This window comes from Protopterus annectens, chromosome 6.part0, assembly GCF_019279795.1.
Source record: "Protopterus annectens isolate FY-2018-M chromosome 6.part0, PAN1.0, whole genome shotgun sequence".
NCBI classification, from domain to species: domain Eukaryota; kingdom Metazoa; phylum Chordata; order Ceratodontiformes; family Protopteridae; genus Protopterus; species Protopterus annectens.
Genome location: NC_056737.1, coordinates 5,418,392 through 5,435,249, shown reverse-complemented (window position 1 = coordinate 5,435,249; position 16,858 = coordinate 5,418,392). Strand labels below are relative to the sequence as shown.

Genomic DNA, 16,858 nt, shown 5'->3' with positions numbered 1-16,858 from the left:
GAGTGACAAATTCAACCAGATGTTGTTGCCATGGAGATGGAACAGTCAGGGGGAAGCCTCCAATAACAGCAGCTTGCTTTGGCATGACTGATATTGACCAGACAATGGTTGCTACAAGATTATACTGAAAAACCTGGTGAATGAAGGCAGAAACTTTTTCTTGCATATCTTTCCTTCCAAAGATGATCTTCTAGTGTTGCTTGACAAGGTCTAATTATAAATCTTTTTTTTTTATTTCTGTAATTTTTAACAAACATAATAACAATTAAAAAATGCTCAATACCCAGCTCCAAGCCCTGACTAAAATCCAGATGACTCCAGATCAACAGTAACTTGAGCACTGGAAGAGCTGGGTAGGGGAGGGTGGCAGTGAGTGGCTGATGCCAGCTCACCCATACTAGTGAAAGGGAGAGGGAGTGGTGGGCAGACTGGCTACCTGTCATCATCCAAGCAGATGCCTTCAGGTGTCAAAGACACAGCTATGATCCACATATGTTGTCTTGGTAATACCAAACTAGTAACAGTACTCTCACTAAGCATTAAGGAGGAAACATGAACACCCAAGGGGAGGGCATTGTAGACCCTTTCTGAGATGAAAGTGCCCATGTCAGTCTCCAGGTTGGGTTTAGGGCCTAAAATAGGAGTGCCCTCAGAGCATACAGCAGGTGACGAATGCAAGTGCACAAAAATACCTCAGTGGCTGCCCAGAAGACTCCCCTCACTGGCTCTCTCTTCTCTGTTGGTGACTCTCCAGTGGTGGGTGAAAGAATGGGTTCAAGACAGACACTGGAGGAATGGTGATCATCAGGCAAGGAAAGCAAAAGAACAGAAATGCATGCACCAGAATAAGCAGCTTAACCACAGAATACCTTATGCTTTAGCTCCAAAAAGATAAACACAAAGCAAAAGTCTTCTTGGGTAACCTAGCTACCACAGCTGCACATTTCTGTGGCCATTGCCGGGGGGAACTATAGAAGGATAAAAAAGCTAAGTTTATAAAGAACAATTTTCTACACTTTTTTATACAAGAAAAAAATGCAATGGTAATTAGAAATAAGTGACTGTCCTCATTAAATAACAGTGCATATAATAAGTAAACATTACTAAAAGAAATCAGCCATTAACAGATGACTGCACTAGTAAACAGGAAAAATATAAAGAATTATAAAGTAACTTCCTCTTATATACTGGTGCAAGCACACATGAACATGAAGGTCCCTTCACATCTGGCTACATTTGTGTAAAAAAGAAAAAAAAGTCTTACAATAAAGCTGGTGTAGTTAAAGTAAAACTGTGGGTGTTTCTAAATTAAAAAAATATATAGAAGAATATGAGGTATTAAAACAGACAAAGCTCCCCCCATTTCAAAAATCTGTTCCCAAGTCAAATGGGCAAGAATATGCACTGAGTTTCAGCCGACCACTTTGGGATTGCTTGCAAACTCAACCAAATACATGCACTTTGCACAAACAGTTCTACAACCTGGGAAAACATTTTCACCTAAATTACTGCTGTAAGTTTATTTGAGAATATAAGTTGAACATATGCCTACCTGAATGCTCAGGTCTTTTAAAATTCTTCTTTAAGGTAGAGGTTACATAAATGCCAGCAGAGTAAACAAGAAATGCTACTGCCAGAACCCTGAAGCAAATAATTCAATTGTTCAACCTGAAGTTGTTGTACAAGCTTATGCACACTGCTTCTGGATACTGAGATCACATATCCACAAGATCATCTGTGTTTAGTTCTACAGTTGTGGTGTTGGGGTGGAGCCGAGTATCGAGTTCCTGCAGTTGATCCTGATAAGTCTGTATGGCCTTGGATTACTCTCTAAGAAACAATTAAAATAAATGGAAATTTAAAGTAAACTACTACAAAGAGGAGGCTAAAAAAAGGAAAAAAGTTACCAATTGATGATTTGCATTCTGTCTGGTACTATGTGTGAAGCTTGCAATATGCACAGCACAACAATTTAACCACTTTTGCTGCAAACTTGCTGGGTTTTAACATGTGTGACACACACACACACACACACACACACACACACACACACACACACACACACACACACACACAAGCCACACTTTACCAAACCACACAACTGTCAAATCAGTGCAGATCTTCCAACTGCACTTGCAAATTCCTCCCTCTTCATATGTGTTTACGTATTTACTTTTTCAATACAGGAGTTAGTTATTCAACCAAGATCACTGAGAAAAACAGCTCTAGGGCTTAAAATGCAGTTAAACATTTACTTGAGAGATTTCAATGTCATAATCTGGAGCCAAGCAAAAATGCATTTGTTTTTCCTGCTGTACACAGAACATTAACAAAAGCAATTTCTCTTGGAGCAAAAGTCAAATTTGATAAATTTGACCTACATTTTGTCCTTGTTCTAACCTACAGCAGAACAGCTACCTCTTTTACCATTAAACAAACACCTAGTAAATTTCTATTTGCCTATCCCACTTCTGTTGCTTTTCCCTCACTCTCCTTCCCAAACTATTATTTCAGACTAAAAAGCTTATGGGACACATTTACTCCATCTCAAGAACATGATGCAATTTAGGATTTAAAATAGGAGATGCTAATGAGCTTTATCCTGTAGTTCCAGGCTTAATTCTCACCATATCCAATGCAAACTACGACTCTAAGCAAATCATTTAACAAGAAAATGCACTAAGGTTGCTCCTGAAGATAGGCACTTGTGTCTATTGGGAGTACCAAATTAACAAAGGAATGCATAATTCCTGCAACTGGGCAACAATTAGTGACAGCGTAGTGCAGCACCACTCAAATCCACATGTAGTTCAAATGAGCAGTGCAGTGGACCAGTGGTCATACAGCTGCATTCATCCACCATGCTAGTTTATCATTACCCTTCAGGCAGTGAGACAGCAGAGAAAATAGAGATAACTAAATTTTTCTTTACAAATCCTGACGTTAGGCCACTGGGGGAAACCTAATCAAAGATCTTCTAGCCCTGTCCCGCTACTAAAAAATCAGTATTATTACTTTTTGTGTTAAAGACGACTTGCATGGCACTCTTGCAAACAAAATTGCCTTACTTTCTTTTCTCTTGTATACAGTAATCTGCAACCGGGCAGAGGTCTCCAGTTTCCATCATTTATTTTAATTTCCTTTATTTATTTATTTATTTATTTATTTTTTTGGAAGAGCTACACTCCCATTAGCCACCACCATGTGTCTTTGTATACCTAACTGTCTACCACACACAGACACATACCAGCTGGTATGTCAGTTACCCTGTTTATCATGTCACTGGTTATAATTTCATTACCAACTTACTGACACTGCATGCACAAAATCTTATGCTAGCTCACATCCTAAACTCTAAAGTGTGCCTGCTGATTATTAGCTTTAGGTTAGATGTCAAACACAGCTATGATGCTGAAATTCCGTTTTAACTACCTTTTAGTGTGTACAGCACATCTTCACTGCCAGTGTGGAAGTAAATGTTAAATCACTGATGTCACACCACGATTGCTAGTGCTGCTGCAGCTCTCATGTATTATAAGATTTCAGAAGTTATACACTGGATAAACCCAGAAGAGTTAAAAAGGACTACAGTAACTGTTAAAAAAACAGACATGAGCATATGTACTGACAGCCACCCAAAACCAAAATGTTCTTACTAAACTCCTCTACTTAAAAATCTAGGCATAATTGAACACTGCCTGAAGCAAAAAAGAAATGTTTAAGAATCTATGTAAAGATATAGGAAGAACCTCTGTTAAGAGACCCATACTTTAAAATGTGTTTTTTTTCTCATGGTCTGGGTTATAACCAATAAAGCTGCTATGGATTTGCTGTGAAAATGACCCAGCATTTAGTAGTTCAGTTGTACAAACTTTAGTACCTATTTAAGACAAATATGTTTTCCCCCCCTCAAATCAAGCCTTTACTTGAAACACTAATAAAAACAAATGGAAATAAACTTCAGTTTCAGAGCTTCTCTAAATGATATGATCTTGTTACTGCTCAGCAGCATGTGCAAGCCTTGCATATGTGAATACAGTACTGACTCATTCAGGGATGCAACAGGAGAGATGTTCTCTATGATTTTCCACCTACAGGATCATTTCCATATAAAGAATTAAACATTCTCATGCTGAAAAAGCTTTAACAATGCTTATCACATAACATACTGGCTAACGTGTTACTACTTAGCCAGGTGCTGCAAATGTGTTGGCTGAGATGAAGAAAACTCATTTTAAAAGTCTCTGTTTTGGGTTGTGGTTAAAATTCCTAGACAATAGCTGTGCAGGTGCACAGAACTAAATTTTGAAAAGGTGACGCCACGAACAGCCACAGAATGAACTGGATGTGTTTTAAGCTTTGAACAGTGCTAGACGTCCAAGCAAAGGACCATACAATTAAAGATAGCGATAATGAGATAAATAGCACTAGGCTGCTCTAAGGCTGGAAAAGCACTACACTAGGACAAATCACCAACATGACGGACATAACAAAGCATGCTAAAACTTGGACAAATTAAACCCAGGCTAGTACATCTGACTCAATGCATGCTCACACTCATCCTACACAGGAAGGACAGAATAACATCCACCAGCTTAACCACTGTGGATATGAATAGCTAACTGACAAACAATGTTCCTTATATTAATAAAAGAGAAAATAAAGCAGACAGCAAAATAAGAAAGGGGAGAACCATGAGATATGAAAGGTGGGGTAAGGAGGGGAAATTATCTATTGACTGACTGACATATTGATCATCAGGGAAAGATCCCCATCTGTATGACTTACAAAATTGGGACTTCCAAGATGGCTGCAAACCGATCAACAGCTTAATTTTAGCCCTCCCACTGTGAAAAAAGAAACTGAGAAATAGCCAAGATATTATCAGCTTGAGTAAAATTTGGTTACTGGCTAGTAAGTACACTGCCTAGATGCCAAAGAATACATTTAATTTAGAGAACATGAAAGAAAATCAACCAGAAAAGTGAAGAGAGAATACTCGCTGGGTAGAATCTTGCAGCTGTTCAGTAAATAGCAATTCAAGTTTCAGTTTTGGTATACAACATGGCTTCCAGTCAATTAGAGGGAAAAAATAAATCAAACATACTCAGTGTAGATTACAATAAATGAAAACTCTGAAGGATTACATCAACTCAAATAAGCAAAGGCTGGAAAAAATAAAATAAGTTTTAACTAGCTATTCAGATGAACTGATAACAATGAAAAAAATCAGTGGTTAAAATGAAGAGAAGTCTGGTTGAGTATAATAATTCTCAAGAGGAGCCATTCAAAAAATGGTAGCATTAAGAGACAGAGTACACAGAGTAAACCTGAGATTTTTATGCTGAACCAGAAAAACTGGAAGAAATGAATGGTATGAATTTGAAGAAATCACAAAAAAACAATTGGACAGGTATTTCACAGCAGGATTTGGTAATTGAAATGTAAATATGGTCATGATAGAGCAGCCAAGTCCTGTATTAGTAAAGACGCAACCATACCAGCAGAAAAGAGTTGATCCTGAACAAACTTTGGCAGAAGGGAAGGTATTATAAACTGGAGACAGCTTTGTTTGTGTAAAATGATTATTCACTGTACACCAGCCAGAAGAGAGCAAATTTATCCCAGAAGCTGGGGAATGTCAATAGGCAGGAGTGAGATTCACGCTGATGTATCCAACTGTCTTCAAAATATTTTTTTTTGGAGGATCAAAGAAAATTTTTTGATGCAGAATAGGATAAGGAGGAAATAACAGTTAAATAGTGAGCCATCAAACAGAAGGGGATCTGCTTCTCATTCTTCTGACAATACAGCTCATAGATAGACTTTGCCAGTGAAACCTTTTCCAATGTTCCAAATGGAAATGCTTGAGATTCAAGCAAAAACATAGAAATTGACTAGAAGAGTCATGAGGACCTTAGATTTCTGCAGGGAAGAAGACTGGCAACACTGAAATTAGTGACTAAATAAAACAACAATCACATTTGTGAAATAGAGCTTTACAATAAAGAGAGTCTGAAAAAGACTGGACTTTTGTTAGCATTGTTAAACTTGTGGGTGGACAATAAAGCACATACCCCGCTTTATGCCATTAATTTTTAGAAAGGCACAAAGAAAAATAAACTAAGTAAAACAATTTTTGTTTTTATTAGTATTCGTATAAAACATTTTAGCTTATAAACTGCACGTTATATACAGCAACAGTTTTGTGTAGAATGTAGTCAGGGGTATTTTAAATGTGGGGTGATTCTCTTCGGTGACTGTTTTATGTGTTAAAGATAGTAAAGTAAACAAATACTTTTTAGTTGCAAGAAATAGAAAGGTATACAGTATAACAAAAGAAGGAGGGCTGGATACAAGCAAGTTTAATGTTAATATGCTGAGATCTTAGGCTGCTGTAGTGGGGGTGAGCTGTAAAAGGGCACTGATTGTGTTACACATATAATTAAGATATTTTCTCTTCTTTTTACAAGGGTGAATGGTTGGCATAAAGGTTAAAGTGTTTACCTCACAGACACAAGGTACAGGGTTTGAGTCTCACCTCTGAAAGAGAAATTGGCTAGACTTAAAATGGCCCACAAGGGCAGATAGGCCAGTACTTACCTGTGAACCAATCCTTGATCTAAGATATAGATAAGTGTTTCTGTAAGCAAGTAGGCTTAAAATAAGATAAAAAAATGATGAAAGGCATGAAAAGTGCCATGTTTCTTACATCTGCATATATATTACTTTGTGTCTTTTCCATCAGCAAATACTCACTCGGAGTCACAAAGTCTGTAGCTGAAGGCAGTTATACATTCCATTCTGAGGGAAATTTAAAAAGATTCATTGCTGACTACTTTTACATGGAGATGAGTTGTCTGCAGGTGCCAGCAATTAATCGAGTGTTCTGAGCATATGCTGTTGAGGGAAATATAAAATTTAAAGCTGCAATAACAAGTACTTCAGTAAAAAATACAGTCTGAAATTATGAGAAGTGAATAATAGATCATAGCCTCTCTAGCAACCCTAATACTTTTGTTTGTTTGTGTCTTTCGGCTTTTCCCGGTTAGGGGTTGCCACAGCGGAACTCCGGTCCGCTAATGATTGGTAGTTGATTTTTACGTGCCGAGTTACCAGCCCTGACGCACAACCTTCAACGAAGGTACGCCCATTCACGCATGTCTCCCCGCAAAAGACGCTCTAGCTGAGAATCGAACAGGACAGCATCTTACTATGAGGCGACAACGCTACTGCAGCACCACCACAGTGGCCAGCAACCCTAATACTTTAATGCATTTAATAGAACAGCATATAATTTAGTTTTATTTAAAGACAACCAACACACTTTTTCTATGGGCTAAAAGTTAATGTTTTCTGAAACTATTCAAGCTGTCTTTCATATCTGAGAGGGAAGTAGAAAAGAACAGAAAGAGGGACTTCCAAGACGGCTGCACATTGAGTAACAGCTTGTCTCTAGCTCTCCTAGTGTGAAAACAGAAACCCAACAGTGACGGCCAATAGACTTTTGTGTTTACGGGTAAATTTCAGTAACTGGCTAATAAGTGTGCTGCCTGGATGCCAGGAAAAAAGAAATACAGAGCACCTGGAAAAAATCAGCTACAAAAAAGTGAGGAAGAAACACTAACTGGGGAAAGTTCTGCAGCTGTTCAGTAAAAAGCAATGCAACCTCCAGACATGACTTCCAGTAACCTTCAGGAAGATATAAGACAACATTACACAGACTTGGTTAAAATAAATGAAACACTGATGGAATATATCAATACAAACAACAAAAGGCTAGGAAAAATGGAAGAGGGTTTAAACAGATATTAAGATGAGGTGATAAAGCTGCAAAACTCAGAGGCTGAAATGAAGAAAAGGCTGGCTGAATACGAGACTGCTCAGGAAAAAGAAGTTATGTCTTACCATAACGTTCCATCTGAGTTGTTGATCTTCTTCCATTCATCACTGATGGGTACGGTTCTGAACCCTTGGAACCGAGTCGGCCAAATACCAAGCTAGCGTACACCAAACTCTCGAGCCACGCTACTACCCACAATGCCCTTCATCCCATACCTCTGATCGAGTTTGCAGAACATATAGTAGAAACATATATTAGAAACAGAAATAAAGGCAGAGGCCATCTCTGTGCAAAAACCCTAACACACCAAAATGACCCGAAGATCCGCCAGGAGCCCTTGGCGGGGGAAGGTGGGAGCGTGTGATGAATGGAAGATCATCAACAACTCAGATGGAACGTTATGGTAAGACATAACTTCTTTATCTGAAGTTGTTAATCTTCTTCCATTCCTCACTGATGGGACCGAGTCCCTAGCTACTACAGAATCTGGGTGGCCCTCATGGAAGAACATTCCGGAGTACCATAGAGCCAAAGGCAGCTCTTCCCCTGGAGATCAGATCCCATTTGTAATGCTTGATAAAGGTATGGGGTTTAGCCCAAGTGGTGCTGCACAAATATCATCCATGGAAGCCCTAGCATGAAAGGTGACAGAAGCGGCCACAGCTCTAGTGGAATGAGGTTTAATGTGGCCAGGAGCGGATTCCTCCTCCAGAGAATAAACAAAGGAGATGCAATCCCTAAGCCATTTAGACAAGGTAACCTTAGTCACTGCCGATCCCATTCTAGAGCCCGCAAAGGCAACAAAAAGCTGATCTCACTTACAAAATGACTTTGTCCTGTCCAAATAAAAACATAACTGTCTGTGGACATCCAAGGAATGGAGACAGTATTCCCCTTTGTTGGTATAATTAGGGAAAAACACAGGCAACTCAATGGACTGATTAATAGCGAATTCCGAAACCACCTTGGGTAAGAAAGTGGGATTGGTGCGAAGTGATACTCTGTCCTTATGGAAAATCAAATAAGGACTCAATGCATAATGCTTGCAGCTCTGATACACGTCTGGCTGAAGTAACCGCCACCAGAAACAAGGTCTTCCAGGACAGAAATTTCACATCACAGGTTGCAGTCGGCTCGAAGGGAGGTAGAGCCAAAGTTTGAAGCACCCTAGACAGATTCTACAAGTTGCCTAATGGGAGGTCTAGAATTAAAAATCTCCTTCAAGAAGGTCTTACACAAACGAGAAGATATAAGAATTCTGTCTGAACCATCATGGAAATTGGAGATGGTAGCTAGATGAACCCGAATCGTGGATGCAGAAGCCCCGTTAAGGAAAAGATCGATCAGGTATTGAAGAACCGTAGCTACTGGAACAGAGACAGGATCCAGAGACAGCTCTTGTGCCCACAAGGAAAAGCATTTCCATTTGTCTTTATAAAGTTTTCTGGTAGAAGGTTTATGGGAGGCCAAAATAATATTTTGTACCGGAGAAGAAAGTGATTCAAGCCTGGCTACTAACAGAAGTGGAGCAACCAAGCTGCCAGTTTGAGCATGGTCAGATTTGGAGACAACAGCCCTTGGGGGTGTGAAATGAGATCCTGATGGAAGTCCAGGATCCAAGGAGGTCGGAGCAGGTGTGGCTGAAGGAAGGGGAACCAAATCTGTCAAGGCCAGAACGGAGCAATGAGAATCATTCTGCTTCTCAACCGAGTAGCTTTCCTTAAGACCAAGGGTATCAAGGGGATGGGAGGATAAGTGTACAGGAGACCCGCGGGCCAATCGTGAGTCAGAGCATCTCTCGGGGACTCCCCGTGTCGAGGAAAGATGGCAAAGTAGCTGCAGCACTTCGAATTGGAGGGGGAGGCAAACACATCGCAGCAAGACCGGCCCCAGCAGCTGAAAATTTCCTCCGCCACTCTTGGGTTGAGAGACCACTCGTGAGGAAGCAGGATGCATCTGCTCAGCCTGTCTGCAATCACGGTGGAACTTCCCGGGATGAGTGTAGCAATCAGGAAACGGTTGGAAGCTATCGCCCACTGCCAAATTCTCATAGCTTCACGGTAAAGGGGGTAAGATCTGGTCCCTCCCTGCTTGTTGATGTACCAGACCACAGACATGTTGTCGGACTTGATAGCAATCGGTCCGAGAGGAAGAAGAAGATGGAGAGCTTGTAACACCAGTAACACAGCTCTGAGCTCTAGAACATTGATATGCAAGTCGACTTCTAGAGGAGACCACGTGCCTTGAACAGATTGTCCCTGAAAGTGGCCCCCCCACCCTATCAGGGAAGCGTCCGTAGTCACCGTGGCATTGGGCTGAAGAGGTTGAAAGGGGCGACACCAAAGACTTTCGTCCATTCTCATCCACCAGAGGAGTTCATGTTTGCAGAGATCAGTGATGAGGATTAGTGCGTTCAAGGGGTGATGATTGTGTATCCATTGAGTTTGAAGAAGCCACTGTAACAGGTGCATATGAAGTCTGGCCAACGGAACAATGGGAATGGCTACCGCCATGGAACCCAGAGCCTGCAGAACTTCCCTTGCAGACACTTTCCTGCGGTCAAGTATCACTTGCACTTGTGTTCTCAATCTTAAGAGCCTGTGATGAGGAAGAGATATTAGGCCGAGCTGAGTGTTGAACATAGCCCCTATGAATTCCAGTTGTTGTGAGGGCTGAAGGCTTGATTTTTCCCAATTGATAGTAACACCCAGAGATTCCACCAGAAACAGAGTGTAACGAAGGGCCCTGGTCAGTGGACGCTTGGTGGGGGCGGAGAGGAGCCAATCATCTAGATAAAGAAACACCTGGAATCTGTGAAGTATCAAGTGAGCTGTCACCACTGCTAGACATTTCGTGAGCACTCTGGGGGCCGTTGAGAGACCGAAAGGCAGGGCTCTGAATTGAAAATAACTGACTCCCAGCCGGAAGCGCAGAAGTCTCCTGGAGCGTTTGTCCATTTTGATGTGGTAATACCATCCCAGAGATCTAGAGAGCAGATCCACACACCCACTCGAAGGAATGGAGGGCTGGATTGAATAGTGACCATATGGAACTTGGTCTGTATGACTGACTCGTTCAAACGACTGATATCCAGGATGGGCCTCCAGTCCCCCGTCTTTTTTGGCACCAAAAAGAGTCTGGAGTAGAACCCTAATCCGCATTGATCTGGGGGGACCTGTTGGATGAGTCGCTTTAGAAGAAGCTTCTTGATTTCGGAAGCTGCCTCCTCCCTTTGACTGGATGGTACGTTGGGAAGGGAGAATTGAGGTCTTGGAAAGGATTTGAGGGGAATGTGATAGCCTCTGGTGATAATTCTCTGCACACATAGATTGTCGGTAATGGAGGACCAGGCTGTTTGGTGCAGAGAGAAACGCGCCCTGACTGCTTCCAGAGGAAAGCAATCGGGCAATGCTTCAGGAGCGCTGATAGGGTCTACCGGAGAAAGAATCTCTGGAGCCCTGATTCCGGTAACCCCCTCTTCCCCTAAAGGGGTTTCTTCCACCATCAGACCCCCCCTCTGCCTGTGGAGGAGTCCTTGCCACGTGTGTCACGAAAGAAACCTTGCGACTTCTTGTGCCACAACTTTCCACTCCTCTGGTTCCCGGAGAAGGAACGCTGAGGTTTGGAGAAGCGCAGGCCCATGGCAGACAAGGTCTTTCCTTCCTGCTCGCACCTGGCCAAAGTATCCTTGACCTTAGAACCAAAAAGCGCAGAGGGCTCAATAGGGGCGTTCAAAAAGGAAGACCTGAAGGAATCCAGTAGGTCAGAAATGTGCATCCAGGCATGACGTCGGACAACCATGCCAGCACCTGCTGCTCTAGCTGCTCCTTCGGTTGCGTGGGAGAACAACCTCATGGAGGAATTCGAAATCGCTTCAAGGGTGGCAAGTTGGAAAGCCACTTTGTCACATGCTCCATCCGACACTTGACCCGCGAGGCTACCAGAGAGTTCGGAAATAAGGTCTCTCTGGAGTCTCGTAAAGTGTGCCAGGAAATTCAGCGAACACACGGCAAAGGTCGCTGCAGCAAAAACTCGCTTCCCTAACCTGTTCACTGTCTGGGACTCCCTGTTGGGCGGATGAACAGCATGACTCTCTTCCGCCAGGTCCTTTTTTTGTGGCCACCACCACAGCGTCTACTGGCAAGCCTTTCGATCAATGGGGTTGATCCTCTGGAGGAGAAAGTACCTTGTCTGCTCTCCGGGGGATAGCTTCTACTGAATCCAGACTCTTCCACGCTCACTGCACAATGAATTTGATCAACTCGTCTGCAGGAGGGGTCACGCAGGAAGTAGTGGGCCAGGAGCAGAAAGCTTGTAGGAATACGGATTCCTCCAAGGAAGGGGTGAAAGATTTCCAGTCACCCCACTGACTCAACATCTCCAGGATATCCCCAAAGGAAACATAGTCAGGGGATGATATAGGGGAACCTTCCCCATCATCGTAATCCATATCCTCAGTAAGGGACTCTTTAGGTGAGTTCATGTGTTTTCTTTTGCACACCCTCTTCAGAGGGGGCTCTTCGGTGGGGATGTCCGAAGAGGCCTCGGAAAAGGGGCAGCTTTGGATTAGTGGTCCCCCTGCTAAGGGGCGAGGATGGCTGAGTTAGGGGGGAACCAATGGCGGAGCTCAAGGAGGGGGATTGCTAGCCGCCAGCGCCCTTTCCATAATACGAAAGGTGGGCCCACCCGAAGAGGGATGAATCGGAACTGGGGTCACACCCCGCTCCGAATGGCCCACCTCTGAGACTGGAGTTTGAGAAGGGTTCGGTGCGGATATAACTCTCGGATCCAACATGGGAACCGAAAAGACCTTCGGTGCCAGGGCTAGAACCGAATATTCCACCCCCAAAGTAAGGGGGTTGAGTAAGGTGGGATGCTGTCAGAAATGACACCCACCAGGGCTTAGATGCTTCAGGCATCATAGTAGTCGGTGCCGAAGGAAGGGGTCCCGTTGAAAGCAATGGGCAAGGGAGCCTTGGAACCAAAGGATCCCCAGCAGGAGAATACAAAGGAGTCAAAGGAGGAAAAATCCCAACACCCAGAGCAGAATAGGGTCTGGAGATTCCTCTTGCAGTCAGTACCTGATCAACGAGACGAACAATGTCTATTTCAGAAACGCTCCTGGCAGATCTAACTGATATCCCGGAAGAAAGGGACAGTAGGCTTGTCTGGCAAATGGATCCACAGAAGATGAATACCTGGTCCGTGGTAAGGAACTCAACAGAGCTGAGGATTCTGATTTGAAGTGTGTAAATGGTAAGGTCGGCACCGAGAGGGGGCTCGGAGCCGAAGTCACAATCGGGATAGTAGTCAAAATCGGATCAGAGGTCGTCGGAGCCGGTGTCTGTAAAGGTGAGGTTGGTACCGAGGTGTCCAGAACCAGACCGGTCGGAACCGAAGTAATCAGTGGTTCAGTAGTCGTTGATGCCGAGCCCGGAACCGATAATTCAGACTTCCCAGAAACTGCGCTTGGTGCCGAAATCGGTGGCACTGAGGCAGTGAGCCGATGCTTGGAGGAAGATCTACAGGCCTTAGATCGATGGGTCTTGCCCCTGTCACCGGCCGGTGAAGAGGGGTCTGAACGGGGATGCTTCTTGTCCTTGACGGGAGGGGTTGAGACCTCCTCAGAAATAGCCTCCGAGAAAGGAGAGGAAAGCAATCCTTTCAGAATCAATTTGTTGCGCCATTCATTCAACGTCCGTTGACTAAAACTCGCACAAATATCACATGGGGGAGTCGCAGAAAGGTGCGAAATGCCCAAACAATAAATACATTTAAAATGCAAGTCGCTGTTCGGTAATTTATCACTGCACAACGTGCAGTGTTTAAAACATGAAGTACCCTTTTTCTCTGACATACTAGCACTCACTCAGACAAAAGGAGAGGGGAAGAGAAAGGCAAGACTATCAGCAATGATATGAAGAATTACCACGAGGGTGGTAAAAAGTAAGGAAAGGCAGGAAAATACCAACAATGGTAAAAAAAGGAATACCTGTGGCCGACTATAAGAAAGACACTAGTTGAAAAATTAGTGGAGAAATACACACTTTATACAAGTCAAAACTACTTAGCTGGAGAGCTCGGTGAAAACGCTGCTATATGGCTGTGCGGCAAACGAGATCTGAGGTATGGGATGAAGGGCATTGTGGGTAGTAGCGTGGTTCGGGAGTTTGGTGTATGCTAGCTTGGTATTTGGCCGACTTGGTTCAGAGGGTACAGAACCGTACCCATCAGTGAGGAATGGAAGAAAATTAACAACTTCAGATGAGATGTTTCAAAAGATAGTAGAACTAGAGCAAAGAGTATGTAGGGAAAAACAGATTCTGAGCTATACCAGAGAAGATGGAAGGAACAGACTGCATTAATTTTATGAAAGCACAAATAAGCAACTGGACTGGTATTCCACAGCAGTTGCTGTTAGCTGAAAGAGTACATTGTGTGTATGCTCCAAACATGGCTATGAGAAAGCAACCTAGACATTTAACAGTAAAGATGAAATCCTAGCAGAAAAATGAATTGATTTGACAAAACTATATCAGAAAGACAAAATACTAAAGGTGAAAGACAGCAGTGTTTGTGGAGAATGATTACTCATTGTACTCCAGGCAGAAGAGGAGTAAATTCATTTCACAATTCAGAGAATGCGAGATTCAAACTGCTATACCCAGCTATCTTTGAGGTGTTTGTCCCTGGAGGGACAAAATCATTTTTTGATGACATACATGCTAAGGAAGAAATACAGAAGTTTGTCCAACAAAAAGTGAGCTGTGAAACAAAAGGAGGTTCTGCTCCTTCTTAAGACCACATAGAGACTGTACCTGCGAAACCTTTTCCAATGTTTCAAGGGAAAATGTTGGAGTGAAGGAAGGCAGCATGAGAGCTGACTAGATGAATCAAGAGTATACTGGAAATGAAGCAGAGACAGGATTTGGGAGATGGAGATTAACAGCAATAAAACCAGTAACAGTGTGGGATTACAATGCAGTAATTATATTTGTGAAATACGACAGAACAATAACATCTGGAAATACTGGATTTTTTCAGAATCTGTTGGACTTCTGGGGGACTCGAAAGTACATGCCCTACTTCATGTCATTAATGTTCAGAAATAAATGCTTTGGAAGAGAAGGGAGAAAGTTAACTGTAAGTAAAGAATTTTTTTCTTAATAGTACTATTTTTGTGGTGTATGGTTTTATTTGCATGCTATAAAGTAAAGTTTTCTCAGTTATTTTTAAGTGTAATGAGGACTATAAATTATAAACAGGTGCTGCTGTTCTTTTTTCCTTTCTTTCTCCATTCTCTCTTTCTTCTTCTTCAGTTTTAAGAAACACAGGCACTGCAATGCAAAAAAAAGCCCAGTTAAAACAGCATGACAAAAGAAAAATTAATGTGTTTTTTCTCATTCTTGCATGGGGAATAGCTGGATTAAGGATGTCTTGCCATGGACAACCTTTCTTTTAGGGTAACTCACGTATGTGAGTATGGCTATCAGTTTGGGACATTTGTTCCTATTAGGAGGCTACAATATTTGAAGATGTACATAATTTTGTGTGTTAGTATTAAAGTAATAGGTTCTAGAAGGGTATTGGGGGTTTGTTTGGTTTCTGTTTGTTTTAGGAATTTCAATAAAACAAAGAAGAAAGCAGTGGTAGCTGTAATACCTAAAGGGGGTAAAGATCCATCAGATTCAGCTTCATACAGGCCCATTTCAATACTAAACCATGATTATAAAGTGTTCATGTCTATAATGTCTAAAAGAATAGCAAAAGTAGTGTCAAAATTGATAGACATGGAAAAACAAAGCAGGTGAATCCCTCTTCTCCAACTATATCTCCAAACTCTGGAACTCTCTACCCAACTCACTCATAAATTCTTCATCATCAAAACAGTTTAAAGTACTCCTAAAATCCACCTTACAAACTCCTGGCTCTGCTCCTGCCACAGTTCAGGCATGTCCTACTAAACTCCCTCTAAACCACCTATATTACATCATTCCTCTAACTTTGTGCCCTCTCAACAAACACAACACTGATTCTTATATCAAACTTATTCTTATATCAAACTTTTTCTCTGTCTACTACCAATCCTCAATCACAATGACATATCTTTGTTTGAAAACTCTACTTACTGAAATTAAGTATAACCCCTCAGAAGGTATTAATTGTTGACTGCTAACATTCCTATGGTTTTTGTCCACTCTGTCAACCATTACTGTTGTAAATAGTCCTATTTTAACTACCTGCTCTGTGTTAGAAAATGTATTGATACATGAGAATATGTAGCAACTTAATGTCTTTTATTATGTGTTAACTATACCCTGTACTAAATTTATTGTACTGTTTAATATCAGAGCTTTTCTCCCCGGGCCTCCACTGAAAAAGGACACATGTCCAGATGGACTCTCCCGGTTAACAAATGTAAAATAAAATAAAATAATAAATAAAATGTGGTTTTGGGGAGGGGAGGAAAACATTTGACAACATTAACAGAACACTTATGATCGACAGGGAAGAAGAATGTAAGAAAATATCATTGCTGTTGGTAAGTCTTGATGCAGAGAAAGCATTTGACAGAGTAAGCTATGACTTTATGAGCAGGGCAATGAAAGCATTTGCATTTCCTGAAAAAAATAAGGTTGATTAGAGAAGGCTATATGAGGGACTGGAGGCGAAAATTAAAGTGAGTAGGGTCCTTTCTGATAATTTCTGCTTGAGCAGAGGAGCCAGGCATGGGTGTCCTCTTTCCCCTTTATTTGGATTACATTTAGAACCATTGGCAAAGAAAAGAAGGGACTCAGAAATTCAAGGATATAATTGGTATGGTAGTGAAAAAAAGCAGGGTCTATTTGGAGGTGATATTACTTTATACCTGACCAAACCAGAAAGAGACATTACAGTGTTGTGGAACATTTTGAGACAGTTTCACATCTTTTTGGGATACAAAATTAATAAAGCTACAACAAAGGCAATAGCGGTAAATTATGTACTCACACATAAATTGGTTCAGCAATATCC

The 16,858-nt window shown here is 41.9% G+C and overlaps 1 protein-coding gene across 6 annotated transcripts in view; it reads right to left on the bottom strand.

The window, feature by feature from the left end:
• The window catches only part of LOC122804132 (N-acetyllactosaminide beta-1,3-N-acetylglucosaminyltransferase 2-like), a 273,832-nt gene that overhangs the window by 47,699 nt on the left and 209,275 nt on the right, over positions 1–16,858 (bottom strand). For all 6 annotated transcript variants that reach the window (XM_044073786.1, XM_044073781.1, XM_044073782.1 and 3 more), the window contains one exon: positions 1,553–1,830. The gene's annotated coding sequence lies outside the window, so the exon portion shown is untranslated. The remainder of the gene's footprint in view (positions 1–1,552; positions 1,831–16,858) is intronic.